At 36.0% G+C, this 6,350-nt stretch overlaps 1 long non-coding RNA gene across 1 annotated transcript; it reads right to left on the reverse strand.

Moving 5' to 3' along the window:
- Positions 1-4,632: 4,632 nt before the first annotated feature.
- On the reverse strand, positions 4,633-5,658 carry LOC127662910 (uncharacterized). Its single transcript, XR_007972934.1, has 3 exons — positions 5,524-5,658; positions 4,811-4,908; positions 4,633-4,710 (listed from the first exon to the last, which is right to left on the reverse strand). It is a non-coding gene; the product is annotated as an uncharacterized LOC127662910 (long non-coding RNA).
- Positions 5,659-6,350: the final 692 nt, after the last annotated feature.

Genomic DNA, 6,350 nt, shown 5'->3' on the forward strand with positions numbered 1-6,350 from the left:
TTTGTAGCAAAATAAAATAAATATGAAATATTTCATCTATATAAATAAATAATACATTTTTCAATTTATGTGTATGATTTTGGATCACTATTGCATTATGCTATTTTTTAATCAAGTTGTATATGTCAACAATTAAAACACTATACACTGTAAAACAATAATACACTATATTTACTCAATAAAATTGTGGCGACAAATTACAAGCAATGTTATTAAATTCAACAAGATTTAAGAATTTAGTTAGAATTAATAATATTAGCTCCTTACACAGCAACCATTGAAAATGAATAACTGCAAATAGCACAATATGCAAATAGCACATATGCAAATAGCACAAAGTAAAATATAAACAAAAATATTGGTTTCCTTGGGCAAAAAAACCCTACTATGCTAATTAATACTACTTAATGAAATTTTTTTAATACAAAAATAAGTTGGTGTTATTTTCAATGAGTGGATTAATTAAAATAATTTAATTAAATATGATTTCAGGTATGAATAACAGACATGGACATCAAAGATGAATTACGAACTCCTTTATTATTGCCAACAACAGTCACAAAAATAGCATATATTAGTATTTTCAGAGTGAACATTCACTACATTTTATCAACAGAACTAACTGCATCTTTTTTCCAATTTCCTTTTAAGGCATAATTCACACAGGATGAGAAAAGTGCAAGTTTGCAAAACAAGTCTCTTTTTGTGTTTCTCTCTTTCTAGGATCAAATTTTTCAAAATACACAATGCAGTTGTGTTGTTTAAAATAAATAGATATAAGAAACAAGGTTTCCACCTTTTCTGAACACAAAAGAAACTGTGACGTTTTTCTGCCCCATAGAATCACAGAACAGATTATACTAGTAACATCTCATATTAAAACAGCAGTGTAGACTTGTGTGACTGGACTGGCCAGGATAATGGAGATTCAGTGCACACAGTAGGTCAAACCAAAGAGGACAGAGCAAGCCCTGTGAACACCGTCAATGCCTGTAAGATTCAAAACGATTCCAGTGTCCTTTTTACTGTCACTTGTTGAAGCTCGCTTCTTTGTCACAATCACAATTACAGAGTGAACATCACTACCAGGGGGGTTTTTAGAGTTTGATGAGACTAAGGGCTTAGCCCAGACACAGACACTAAGCACAAAATACAGCTAAATGCATTACTGACAAATTTCATGTTTTGGAAGAACACTTTAATCTGTTTCAGTAACAACTCCTGTATCTACATCTACATCATATTTTACTAATTGTTGTCTGTCTCTGTGTCTTTCCTGGTGTCTCCAACTATTTGCTGTCTGTGTCGCTCTTTCCTTGTGTCCCCATCATGTTGTACAATTTGTTGTCTTGCTGTGTCTTTCCTGGTCTCAATCAAGTATTCATGCCAATCAAAGATTTCAAACCACTTGTGTTAAAAGGCCCTTTTTTGCAATGCAAAACGTTTGAGGGGATATTGAGGTAGCTTTACATGTTTAGGGCATGTGTCCGAGCCTCCTAAATCAGTAATGGTCTGACCAGTTGCTCCTGCCTGCATCTGCTCTAGGTCTTTAATTGGCCTGCTGTTCTGATCTGCCCTCACTCTTGTCTCATCTGCAAAGTAGCAAAGTAAAGATGCAACATGTCAGTACTATACTGTATACTGATAGAATAATTTATACTGCTGCTGCTTCTTTAAATTAAGTTGAATGCAGAGCCTAGGTAACAAAGTAACATTTTTATGCTTTTGCATATTATGAAAATAATAGTAATACCTTTGTCAAACAAACAAATACAATCCTGCTGTTACCTGAAAAGTGTCTGTATTTTCATTTAAAATGTTTTTATATAAATAACACAAAAGACAAAGAAAATAATGAACATTTATACCTATAACTACCAGGTACGGTTATATTGACCGCACAGGACTTCTAATGTTAATCTTTCCAGTGGTTGATGGTTGCTTAGCAACTGTCATTAGCCAAGCTGCCATCCATTTTTCACACAATTTTGTAATCAACAAAGTGAAAATGCGTATAAATGTTTTGCGAAATTTGCCATCTTCTGCCTGTTTCCATTAAAATGGAGTTTTATCGATAAAAATTGTGTACTTGATGACGTCATGGCTAAAAAAACACTTTGTCGCATAAGTTTTGGCTTATCGCAACAGAAATCTGCCCTTAAGCCTTTTCCATACAGAAATGTAATTTTAATTTCACAAATAAATAAAATCAGAAGAGGAGGAATTGCAATCAAAAGGGAGCTGTCGCAGGTTGTCACCGTTTCCGACCAGAAAGCGAATCGTCATGGCCCTGTTCAAGCTTGTAAGATACACCAAGTAGTGGAGGAACTTTCAGTCTTAGTATAAAGACCATCAATCCATGTGTATATGCTGTGTGCACAGCTATTAAAGAGAAACTGATGCAGTGTAATATCGGGGTTTAAATATGGTACATTTCTGAAAATATTCATGTATTTGTCCAGCAAATGACCAACTGAGTTTGATTAAATGCGATCAGAGTTAAAGAGGGTTAGATTTAAAATATTTAATGTTTTAAAATGTTCAAAAGCTCGTTTTCTGAAAGTGAACTCTTTGGACAAATAGTTCTGATAGTTTATAGTCTTGAAAAAAGTGCAGAACATTCTGAGAATGTCATTCAGCTGACTATTCATCTACAGAACAGGGTAAAGCTAATTTAAGTGTGTGTAAAGAAAAGGCATATATAGGCATATATAGGTATATATATCATATATATCTGTTTGGTAAATTATTTAATTTCATTCAAGGAATTTTGATGGCATTTTTTCCAAAAGTAAACCAATCAATCATTTTAAATTGGACTATATGTTCCAAAAAAGCACACTGAAGCTTTTCTCCTAGTAATGTGTATTTATTTTTTTATTTAAAACAATAAAAAAATGTATTTTAATTTTTTTTTTTTTTTTTTAATTTAAAATCTTTGTGCACAGAAATGATATGCGTTTTGTATTGTGGGCTAATTCTGTGACTGCCGTCTATTATTTTGAATGGTGTGTAAAAGCAACTTTAATAAAAAAACGGATGTCTACCGCGGTTAAATTAATCGCTATCAGTGGCCATTCATTTGTTCTCTATGCACTTGTTGATGTGCATGATACGAGATATTTGTGTTGGCACTCCTGGAAATGTCATGTTTGCAGCATCAGATCTATATGCAGATAAAATCAATCCATAATCATGTACAATAAATTGGTTTTCAAGGATATGCCTTGTCCTCATGATTAAAATATAATTTATGATTGGGGTCATTTCTGTCATGTGACACTACATTTTTGCGTTTATGGCAATTTTCAAAACAATAAGTGTTTCCAAACCAGTTTTTCAACATCAACATGTTTTTTTGCAAAAATCCTTGGATGGAAACGTTGCTAACGGTCTCAAGTGCTATTGCTAATTTGCTCACAAATACAAATTGCTAGATTAAATTGGCTGATCAGTACACTGGTTGAATAGAATAGAAGTGTCTGAACTGAATAAATATGAACACATTTAGTCACTAAAACTAAACTAGTTTTAGATTTAAACAAAACTTTCTTGTTGTGTATGTACATACACTAACAAGCAATGATATAACGTTCTAGCTAGATGGTTTATATAATGTTAGTAGGTTATTTGAGTTGTTTGAACGCAAAGAAATGCTTACTTAACCGTTGTTATGCTGTGCCCTAAGGCGAGCTAGCTAGCAAAAAGAAACAAAAGTGGCACAAACCTCAAAAGTGCACAAACCTGTAGCCGTGAGGGGAGGAGTCGTGCAAAGTAAGCAGTGCATTCGTATGATTGCAAGAAGTAGATGACTGTATATAATCGCGCAGCAATGCCATTATGGTAAATAATCGGAGTACAAATATATTATTGGAATTGGATCAAAAGACCCAGGGAAGCCCAGGCCTAACAAAGCCACTGTTCACTACCATCTATCAATGGAACTGTTGTTAATGTATTTTTCCACCTCTTACGGCAAGGTGTCAGTTCACACAGGATGAGAACAGTTCAAGTTTGCAGAACAACTTTTTCAGTGTTTTTCTTTCTAGGAACAAAATGTTCAAAATAATTGCTCAAAAATGTGAGGTCTTTGTTTGGCAACATGGAACCACAGAACAGATTATACTAAAAACAATCTTACTTTAAGACAGCAGTTTAGACCTGAGTGACTGGACTTGACAGCTTTGAAGCATCCAGCTCCAAGAGAAGTTTCTGAAATACCTCAAAGCTATACTTTAGATGCCTGGGATAATGGCGATTCAGTGCTTAGGTCAAACCAAGGAGGACACAGCAAGCCCTGGGAACAACTTCAATGCCTGTAAAAAGGATCACGCCCTCGATAACGATTCCAGTGTCCTTTGGACTGTCACTTGAAGCTCCTGTCCTGGTCACAATTAATGCCATCACAAGCTGCGCAATTCCTGCCTGTTCTTCGTTGTCCTGCAACATTAAACAGCAGTGAGAATCAAAACCTAAGAAATATTGATCAAAAGAGAAAATCTGAAACTCTATCTGTATCTTACAACACTGATCAAAAAAATAAGTCCAAGTTAACCACAATAATTCTGATTTAAATTCTCACATCTGGTATATTGAAATTAAGATTGCATATGTTGAATTCTTTGATGAGATCTCCTGCATTTTCCCCAAGGAATTCTATCATGCAGCGGATGACCACCTCTCTTGTCATATCAACAGAACACTGCTCATCTTAAAAAAAATACAAAATGAATTAATGATGTCTCGTCCTCATAGAGGTTTCTTCTGTATAAAGTGCTATATAAATAAACATGACTCTTCTATATGATACCTTGAGAGATGTGTATGGAGAGCAGTCCACGTTGTAATGAGCATGGACAATCCAAATGAAGACACGCCAATGAGGTTCCAGACGGCCAGTGTTGTAATCTGTAATGTTGTAAGAGGTCAACCCCTCGTACACGAGTACATTTCACATTTTAACGGATATCGGAAAACACACACACACACACATATATACAACAGTTAGTTCCGGTCCTCAAATCTGATTGGACGAGAGACGTTTCATGAGCACTGATGGTCTGACAGCATCAGCACTCGGACGCTTCACTGTGTGTGTATCACTCCGCTTGTGTTCGTGCCATTCTAAACTAAGGTGTAAGAGCAGTGCATATCTGTTAGGAGTTACGGTCTTTATTTTTGAAATTACATAGCCAGCAGGTGGTGGCAAAAGATCATTTGTGTGTGTAATATGAGCCAGTTGGTGATGTAAAGTGAAGCCGTTAGTCAGTGTTTACATAGAACAGCGCTCCATGATCGCTCGTATTACCACTACATTACTTAAGCAAGGACATTGTTTTAAACGGCTTTAAATGAACAATTTCAGGATTAAGGCTCATCGCAGCTGAGAGACACAACGGACTGTTTGATTACAGAACTCGAGGCACTTACAGAGTTTCCACATTGGATACACACCGTTTAAAATGGCGGAGGACAACGCTGTTTCTATAATGAATGACTCTTGCTCTTACTGAGAAAGCTGACCTTCAGAATGCTGACAGCATCTCTGCTTGGGAGTGGCAACAGGTGGTCTCTCCCTCTCTCTCTCTCTATCACACACACACACACATCAATCAATCCATTAAATATATACATATATATATCATTTCACAATGCTTATTTTCACTTCCAGTTTAAAGTATTGAATAATTTTTTACATTTATGCATTTGGCAGACGCTGTTATCCAAAGCGACTTACAGTCCACTTATTACAGGGACAATCCCCCTGGAGCAACCTGGAGTTAAGTGCCTTGCTCAAGGGCCCAACAGTGGCATCTTGGTGGTGCTGGGGCTTCAACCCCCAACCTTCTGGTCAGTAACCCTGAGCCTCAACCACTGAGCCACCACTGCCCCTTTTTTTTTTTAAGTTAAAACTTAACTAGGCTGTGCAAGAAAATGCATTCATGTTCGAGGATTATTATTCATATTATGTCAACGGGATTGAAAATTGGAGAAGTGCATGTGAGTGCTGGAAACGGCATGCACACTGTTCAACGGCAGTGCTAAATAGTTGTACAGTTATTCACTTTAACCATTAATGTAAAACATGATTTCCCATACTTTATGAACAACACCCAAGTTCAAATGTACGGAGCCAGCACGACATGTGGATATAGGACACAAATTAAGAATTGTTTCCCCGCATGTCATGTGCTGTGCTTCATGCAAATGCGACACTATACGGCCATTATTAAACAATGTTTCTCATTCCATTACAGTTAAAATAGTCATCTTTAAACATAAACTACAGCTCAGCATTCAACACCATAGTGTCCTCCAAGCTTAATGCGAAACTCCGGGCTCTAGGCTTA

This window comes from Xyrauchen texanus, chromosome 22, assembly GCF_025860055.1.
Source record: "Xyrauchen texanus isolate HMW12.3.18 chromosome 22, RBS_HiC_50CHRs, whole genome shotgun sequence".
In the NCBI taxonomy this organism is placed as follows: Eukaryota; Metazoa; Chordata; class Actinopteri; order Cypriniformes; family Catostomidae; genus Xyrauchen; species Xyrauchen texanus.